Below are 9,624 nucleotides of genomic sequence, written 5' to 3'. Positions count from 1 at the left end.
GGTTGCCCAGAGAGGTGGTGGATGCCCCATCCCTGGAAACCTTCAAGGTCAGGTTGGCCGGGGCTCTGAGCAACCTGATCTAGTTGAAGATGTCCCTGCCCGCGGCAGGGGGGTTGGCCTAGATGACCTTTAGAGGTCTCTTCCAACCCAAACTATTCTATGATTCTATGATTCTATGATCTGAAAGAGTCCAAGGGTTTCACTATGCGGATATCCTGGCGTAAGGGGCAACAGGGGAGAAAATATATGTGAGGTGGTTAAGAAATATATCAAAGGTGCAGGAAGTTGGATAGTTGCAGGTGGGCGGCAATGTGTTGATACGATTAAAAGTACAAGAGGAAGCACAAGTGGTGGGAGGATGTCAGGTGAGAGAAGTCGCTTGCTTTCACACCACAGGAGAAGGGCTGGAAAGGAGTGGCTGATTTATCAGTAGAGAAAATTATCTTTGCTTCACTTTTCTGAACAGATAAGAAAACAAAAGAAAAATATCTTGCAGTAAGCAAGATGCAAGTATTGAGAATCCGGAAAGAAGTTTTATCTCAGTTGATGCACAATAGAGGCTGTGTCACGATGAATATAGACCTAAAGTCAACTTAAATGTGGTTTTCTCTGGCAACATACATGATTTCCATTAAAATGTATTTCAGTACTCTAATTCAGACCTTGCTCATTCTCACATTAGATCCCTTTGCATGGGTATAAATGCTGATATTCTAACTGTCTGAGGCCATCTGAACAGCATGCACATTGCAAGCCGCTGGTTTCCCACCTGTGGCTGCAGAGCACCGGTGGCCCATGAGGCCAGGGCGGGTGACCTATGTCATGCCCATACTATATCCTGCTACGTAGCATAGTCACCAGCTCTGTTACAGCACTGGGATTTCTTCCTCAAGTACCTTCTCAGTCGAACAGACCCACTGACACCAGGCTCTGCTGATGCATGACAAACCAAAAGGAAAGAAAGAAAGAAAGAAAGAAGGAAAGAAAGAAAGAAAGAAAGAAGGAAAGAAAGAAAGAAAGAAAGAAGGAAAGAAAGAAAGAAAGAAAGAAGGAAAGAAAGAAAGAAAGAAAGAAGGAAAGAAAGAAAGAAAGAAAGAAGGAAAGAAAGAAAGAAAGAAAGAAGGAAAGAAAGAAAGAAAGAAAGAAGGAAAGAAAGAAAGAAAGAAAGAAAAGCACATTAAAAAAGGACATTGGAACAAATACCTGTGGTCTGAGGTAGCCCTGCCATCCTGTCTACTAAAGACACAGATCTCAGCCATTGCTCCCCATCCAGGCTTCCTTTCTAAGGGAAATTTGAAGATGTTCTCCCTTTCATTCTGAATTTCTTTTTGTTGTTTTGGAATTGTAGGTCCTCCCACACAACACAAACTGCAAATTTCAAAGCAGCTGTATTTAAACTCAGTTGAGAGTATACTGCAAACAATTTTTTTCAGTAAAAAGGAAATTATAGAAAATTAAAATACACACAGCCAGTGATTGTTAAAATAGTAGATCATCACATAAATTTGCATTAATTGCACAAAAGCTGAAAGTACTTCATTAAATACTCTCATAACACAGTAACCTCTTTAGAAAATTATTTCTGGGATAAGCATGTAAATAATTACATACTCTCTGTCCCATGTAGTTTTATCTGCCTAAGCAAAGGGGAATGGAGTGTTATAGCTCAAGAGCACTCTGATTTTTGAGCAATTGATTAAAAAGAACAAGCATTTTAATGATGTTCATCAAAACTGCTGTACATATATGAATTGTATATTCAAGTATGTGAGGATTTAAATGTCTAAACTCAGTTCAGTATGGAAAATCAAGTGTATAAATGATGTATTGTTAGGAATCAGTGCTGAAGGTAAGGATTTGGGAGTAAATCTGATTAATTTCAATGTAAATGAGCAACGTGATACTGCATGTAAGTATGAGGATGTAATTGGTCCATGCAAGTCCCTGTTGCGATACTCATACTGACAACTTTGTATTCTGTAAAGAGTTTTAGTTTAATGAAAGAGTTTATTCATGATGCAGTTTCAAATTAGTCTTTATTCTTAGGAATTTTTATTTCCACAGTATTTGAGCATTTTACAGTAATTAATACTGTTATCCTCATAACTCTGCATGAGACAATTTTCCTTTTTGTAAAATGTTGGGATTTCCAAAGTTTTCCCATTCCACATTAGGAAGAATATATCCAGGAATATAAAAAGTCTATAGCAAGACAAAAATGGGCAGGGTGCTCAGTCACAGGTTAAACAGCATTGGTCGGAGGAGTTAGCTTTCAGAATGGCACTTGCAGACATAGAATCATAGAATCATAGAATAGTTTGGGTTGGAAGAGACCTCTAAAGGTCATCTAGGCCAACCCCCCTGCCATAGGCAGGGACATCTTCAACTAGATCAGGTTGCTCAGAGCCCCGGCCAACCTGACCTTGAAGGTTTCCAGGCATGGGGCATCCACCACCTCTCTGGGCAACCTGTGCCAGTGTTTCACCACCCTCAGCGTCAAAAATGTCTTCCTTCTGTCTAGTCTAAACCTACCCCCCTTTAGTTTAAAGCCATTCCCCCTTGTCCTGTCGCAACAGGCCCTGCTAAAAAGTTTGCCGCCATCTTTTTTGTAAGCCCCCATTAAATACTGACAGGCTACAATAAGGTCTCCCCGAAGCCACCTCTTCTCTAGGCTGAACAACCCCAACTCTCTCAGCCTTTCTTCACAGGAGAGCTGTTCCACCCCCCGATCATTTTTGTGGCCCTCTTCTGGACCCGCTCCAACAGGTCCCTGTCTTTCTTATGCTGAGAAAAAACATCACCTTAATGCTTTCTGTCCAGAAGGATCAGGGGCGGGAAGGAGGCAACCTGGAAACATAGTGAGTGCTTTGGAAAGAGGAGGTATCAGAGTATACTTACTTGGTAAAAACTCCTTGCATATTTCAACTACAGTAAGTAAACACTCACAGAGTGTACAGCATACTTTTTCTTTTCAATATGACTTGAAGTCACAATCATAAATGCCATTTCCTCTGTGAATCTATGATGAAGTTATAACATACATTAGTTAGGTAGATTTGCCTCATTGTGTTTAGTGATAGCCAAAGAGTAACCAAGAGATGGACCTCAGGCCCAGTTTCCTCGTTAATGTGGATGTGCGAAATGCCAATGTGCAGCATTCATCTGTGTGTTACTCCTGAAGAGCCTTTGTTTGCTCCTTTCTTACCCATATAAGATTTTTCTTTTATTTTGGTAGTCCTGGCCCCAGCACTTCACTAATAAATGAAGCCTCCTGGCTCATATTTCTTTCTAGGTCTAATGATAAAAACCCAATTCTGTTAGATCTTTTCTCTCCCTCTTCTAAAAAACAACAAGTAAACACTTAACTCAGCTGAATTGCAACTTAACAGCTGACTGTGCAGGCCCATGCAAATCAAAATGAAATCTTAAAAATGCAGATGTAGTCATCAGAGTGCTAATTAGTAATTTGGCTGCTGCTTCTCCACTCCAGATCTTCACTTTAATTGTAAAACAGGGGGGAGGAAGTATCTTGGGATCATATTCCACCTGGCCTTCTCAAGGGAGCAAGCATGAAGCACTCTTTTTGTGCCTGGATAGGATCCGTGCCACCTCCAGGAAAGCGGTACAAAGGCTCTGTCTCTGAGCCTGTTTCTCTGGAAATACCTCCTTGGTGTCCCCGGCTCATGGAGGTGCATCAGCAGTCATCACTATGGCAGAGGGAGGTGCAAACACCTTCATCTCACTGTCAGCAACAACAGCAAGGGTACAGAGGCCACTGCACACCCACCTCTCCATGTGGACCCTCTCCCCAGCAGAACAGCCCACCCCTCGGTGAGAGACAGTGGCTTTATCTTTCCAAAGAACATCTGTGTCCATGCAGCCTCTGCATCCTGGCATCTTATGTGAAGAAATATTCTGCTTCTTTGAGGCAAGTTTCCCTTGAACTGGCATGACCCCGGCTGCCATCGCCATTGCAGTCCTCTTCACCATCATGAACGGGAGCTACTATCATCTTTAGTACCTTCTCAATCATTTGTTTTTCCTTGTGAATGAAAAGCTTAATAATGCTTTGGAAAAGTAATTGTGCTGCATCCTTTAAATGAATGATGCTGAGATTTGTTTTGTAATCATGACACTTTTTTGGGAAAGAGTAATTCTTGTTTAGAGGTGGGAAGAGCTGACAACTGGGGTCCCGTTCTTCACCTACCTCTTTCTACTTCCCAGCCACAATCAGAACATTCCCTTAGCTTGGCTGTCATTGCTATAGCTTTGATTACGTTTTTTGGATGACACCTTTTTTTTGTGTTAAAGCTCTATCTTAATTGCATTAATCATTCCAGCTTTGTATCCACGTATAAAAAAGCAGCAAAGTTTTTTAAGTAAGATAATAAAGACACTTTCAAAATTTTTATAATTCAGTGATTCTAGTGTCATTGTGGCCGTATTGTTAAGACTCATATTATTTGCCCATACAACATACATAACTGACACATTAACATATATCAGTCTTTGTACAATGATGACAAAACTGCACTCTCATCATGAAAAATTCATGTGGTCTGTTAGAAAATCTTTATTGTTCAATGAATTAAAAGATTTACCTGAATATATTAATTGTATTTAACCTGTATGTTGCCAGCTCTCTGTGTTTCTTCGTAAGTCTTGCAACACTTGTTTTCTTTTCTCAAAGTATCAGTTCTTGAGTTATTTTATTCCTTCAGAATCTGAAATGTTCTTATCTACAGAAATATTTTTCTAGACTTCATGATTGGAAAGAAGACCATGAAAGCAAAAACTCTAGAGCCTCAAAAAACAGGAAGAGAGAGACCTTGAACTTTTTTTTTTAATCTTATTATTTAGCCATTCTTATGGTAATGGTGAGACATACAGGTAGAGCTGTAAATTTGAGCAGCTTGTGCCACATTATTTATAAAAAGCAAAGAATTAATCCCCTTCTTAAGTGAAAATCAATGTACTCTTAATGGCACCTCCATAATTAAGCTGTTCTGAGTTTGATGTACATTTAGACTATGACCATTTTATGTCACTCTGGTAATATAAGGAAGTCTTGAAGATGTTGCAAAGGGGCCAGAGAGTAACGACAATTAGAGCCAGTACACGTAAATTATGGAGCTATAAAAAGACATGGGTATAAATGTCCTCATTTTCAGGGCTGCAAAAGAAATTTCTATTGAATTCAAGCAAAAAAAGAAACAGAAAAGAGTAGAAGACAGATTCCAATGAAAGCACTTGTCAGATAAGCTCTATTAATTAACCATAAAAATGCAGATTAAGGATACTTTAGATAGCATTAAATCCTCCTCACACAAAGCTACTGGTCACAAAAAACTTATTCAGCAATATGAGGGAGAGTTTTCTTCCTGTCTAGATAAACATTTCATGCTTTTCCAGACAGCACAGATTGTGGACCTCTGCCTATGTATGCCTGTGAGTGATTTTTCCAACTTAGCTTTACTGAATGTGCAACATTTGGAACTCGATATACACATACGGCAAGCGCTCTCACAATACATGCCAGATCAATATTTCATGTTTACAAAATGATTTTTTTTCAGCAGAGCGACACTTTATCTCCTCCAGACCTTCATCCTCCCTGTCAAATCCCTAACACAGAAAAGTAATTTTTAAATTAAGAAGTCATTTCTCTCTCCTTTTAGATACAGTAATAGTTTTCTAGTTGCTATGTGGCATGACTTGGTATGTAACAAGCTGAGCAATCGGCAAACACGTGCCTCTCACTTTGCTGTTGTGCAGTGACATTTCTGTGCCAGTTTTGCCAAGAACCCCAGGGCTTTCCTGATCTTAGGCACTGAACTTTTGATCAACCCTGAGGGGAAAATGCAGGGGAAAAATAATGGGATCTGAGGTCTTTCTTAGCTTGGAACGAAACCTCCTCCAGGCAGCAAAGGAAATAAAGTAAAAGGCTGTGGTAGTAGCAAAAGAATTAGTTTCCTACCAATTTCTTTGCAAGATCGACTACAAAACCTTTATGTGGTAGGGGAGACCGAGACTTACCCTGATAGAAATAAACATTACAAATTCGGGACAGATTGAGTCACACACTTGGGTGCAGAGGTTCACACAGATTGCCTGATGAGGTGTGTCACACCTTATGGTCAAAAGGATGGAGTGGGTGGATGTGCTGGATGAGGTGCCAGACAGCAAAATGGTCCCCCAGGTGCTCCTGAGGGTAGTCCAAGACTGACTGTGGTCACTGTTAGAGAACTAGGAGACTTACAGGAGCAGGCAGCACCTCAAAGGGAGGGAGAGAGGGAGGGAGGGATGGCAAAGTGAGTTAAATACTTATTCTCCTTTGAACACTTTCTGGACAGTGTGGAGGGACACACACTCAACATTTTGGCTTTGGTGCATATGAGAGAAAAAGTTTTTCTCCACAGGAATAACCAAAAAAGCACATAAGGGTATGATTAGTTTTGTGTGAGAGGAGATAATTTGTTGTTGTTTTTCTTGATCTTAACTAAAAAATGCATGTTTTGAGGATCTGAAAAACTACTGACAGTCTCTCAAACATGCGTGATTATCCCAGGCACCATGGTGCAGGTCTTTAGATACAGGTGCACTATAACATGTGATGTTGTAAACGGGCTTTTTCAAGCTGTGGCTTTAATGGGATTTCCATAATGCGCCAGTAAACATTGAGCCTGACTGCTCATCTACAGTGTTTTACACCAATTCGCAATTGTGAATTTCAAGAATGCAATACCTGATACAAATGAGATCACAATAATGCTCTTTCTTTGCCCAAGACCTCTGTCATGGCTTAGAGCATCCTGCTGCAGAAAGCGGCTTAAAGACAAAACCTATCTCTGAATTTTAGTGTTTGGGTTTCATTCACATGACAGTGAAAGGCTGCATTTTGTAAGCAAACTCCTAAAATAACTAATTCTCCTTTTTTTCTCTCCTCAAAGTTGCAACACTTTCCTGCTTCAAGTTTTCAAGGAAATCTTTCCAGAGGAAAGGTCTTTAATCATAAATTTAAGTATCATGCAGAGCTAAACATTGGAAATCATCCATGTAACCTTCTGATGCCATGAAATTTATGTTAGTTTTAAATATGGCCTCCAAAAGAGAGATAAATGAGATGCATGCAGAACTGGAGGAATCATAGAATCATAGAATCATTAAGGTTGGAAAAGACCTCTAAGATCATCAAGTCCAACTGTCAAATCAGAGTTTGCCAAGAGGTTACAGTTTAACACACCACAGGAACAGGCCATCGTGAGATAGTTTTGTTATGAAGTTTTCATTATTTATTTGTTTACCTGCACTCCTGATTCTCTTGCCCCTAAAGTCAGTAAGTTTATATAGTGAACAGTGTTACACATTTTTACTTCATGATATGGTACTTGGAGCTAATCTAATACCCCAGAAATAAGTAATGGCACTGAAGGGGAGTGGATTCAGAATACTTCAGAAGGGTCAAAGTATGTGATATTTTTCTTTTAAAGAAAGCACAGTATTCTAAGAACCCCAAAATTAATATAAGTAGGGAAAAAAAGTCACTTTTCCATTCTCACACCAGAAGAAATTCTAGACATAAAAGTTAAGGAAAGTAAAAGTAAGTTAGCTATTCTTAATCATTCCAGCATACTTTTTTTTTTGTAAATATGACTTCTTTAATCTCATTTGAAGTAGGCCCATCAAACATAATGCACTGAACATTACATGATCAGAATAAATTGGGTCTATAGAGCTAACCCCTCTAATGCAAAATCACAAGGAAAAAATATAATAAACTAAGTCATTAATTCACTGCGTCATCGCTTCTCAGTAGCTCAACACTTTCTGGGTGGTATAAATTTCTGTTGCTTGTTTTGTCTGTCTTGTCTAATGTTATTGGCATAAAAAACTACAAGTGTGGGATAAGATTTTTGAAAGCTTTCGGATATCTATAAGGAGTTCCTTACAAGCTCACAAGTAATCACTTTGTCTGTTTAAAAAGAATAAAAATCTGTTCTTGGATCAGATGCCAAACTTCCTTTCACATATTTTCTATTTGCTCTTCAAATGTGTATGGATAATATAACTAGGTATCTGACTGTTTCTCAGATACAATGAAAATGCAATATTATTTGGATTGGAAAGATGGTGGGTTTCATTCAGCCCTAGGCTGCAGGTCACTGGATGACTCTTAGTAATAATGCACTCTGGAGCAGGCACTGGATAGCGTCACATATTCATTGTCTGGGCTGTTGGATAACTTGCTTGGTCCCAAAAGTGAGGCAAAAAGGAAATGGGATCAAACACCCTACAGCTTTCCTGATTTGTACCTTCTCAATGGTAACCACAAACTTTGCTGCCTGGGAGCAGAAATCTCCTCTCAGCTGTAATTCTGAAATAAACGACGTAATAATTCTGGATTTGGGGATAAATCTTTATCTTGCATTATGTGTTTCAGTGGGACTTACACCATCTTTTTCCAGTTACCAGCTCTGCTACTTATAACCTTGGGCAAAAACTTAGGACTAGAGCTCTAAGGGCCACAGCTGTTGTGGTGCTAACTGCTGTAGTGCCAAATTTTTAAACCAGTAATGGAGGGAGACAAGTCTTTTCTTTAAAAAATGACTGGAGTAGCAGAAGATAGTTTCCCTGCATCTGCAGTTAAAACATTTACAGAGTTTTGAAATACTGATACTGATTCTTCCTTTTCCCAAGAAGAGGTAACCATAAGACTATTGCCTAATTATGGTAGTTGACATCAAATGAGAAGAAGACAAGAAATGTCCTCTAATTTCCTCCCATTAAAACCCTTCCACATGACATGGAATAATATTCATTAGGAGGGAAGAGGAGACCAGGTGTGATTATGACTGTACTTAGACTGTACAGAGCCCTCCCCAAGGCACAGAGAACCCAGATTCCAGCCCCTGTTCCTCCTCTGCAATTTTCCTCCTATGTAATTTTGCAGTTATCAGTCAACATCATTGAAAAACTGACCTCTCTGATACTACAGGCCTCTCTCCATATAGGTATATCATACTTTTACAGAAGTATTGGAAATACAGCCCTGGCAGTTCCTCAGATAACATTGTGCTGGGAAACACATGAATACCGAAGATGAAATACACCAGACAGGGATAATTTACTAGTTTTAGTTTGGCTTATGAGTGCAAGGAGTGGTGATAGGCGTGTAAATGTCACTGTATGAATACCTGTCACAATAATTTTCTGACATACAAGTTCTCCTCTATTCTGAAGACTGTAGAAGATGGGTGACATGATATCAGTTTTTGTTTTCTTTGGAGTTTTTTATTGCTGTACATTTTTGGGGAAGCTGAGCAGTTGTACTTCAAATGACCATGAAGAAGGAAGGTGGATGGGATGCTGTGAGCTGGTGGCAGACAAGTGTCAATGCATGTTCAGTGGAAACATAAGTGATGAGCAGTGAGGGTCCTTTCTGAACTAAGCTGTCCCACTTTTTCTGTTCTCCTGCTGACAAGACGAGTGTCAGAAACTTTCATCAAGCCTGACTTCACTCAGGGAACATCAGCAGGAAATTTAGCAAATAATTAGCAATCAGAGTTTACTGTGAACAATCGAGTTGTGGGGATATTTTTTTTCCATCTCAAGGTAGAGGGTTGA

This window comes from Aptenodytes forsteri, unplaced genomic scaffold (genome assembly GCF_000699145.1).
Source record: "Aptenodytes forsteri isolate BGI_AS27 unplaced genomic scaffold, ASM69914v1 Scaffold242, whole genome shotgun sequence".
Lineage (NCBI taxonomy): Eukaryota > Metazoa > Chordata > Aves > Sphenisciformes > Spheniscidae > Aptenodytes > Aptenodytes forsteri.
Note: the sequence above shows the minus strand (reverse complement) of the source record.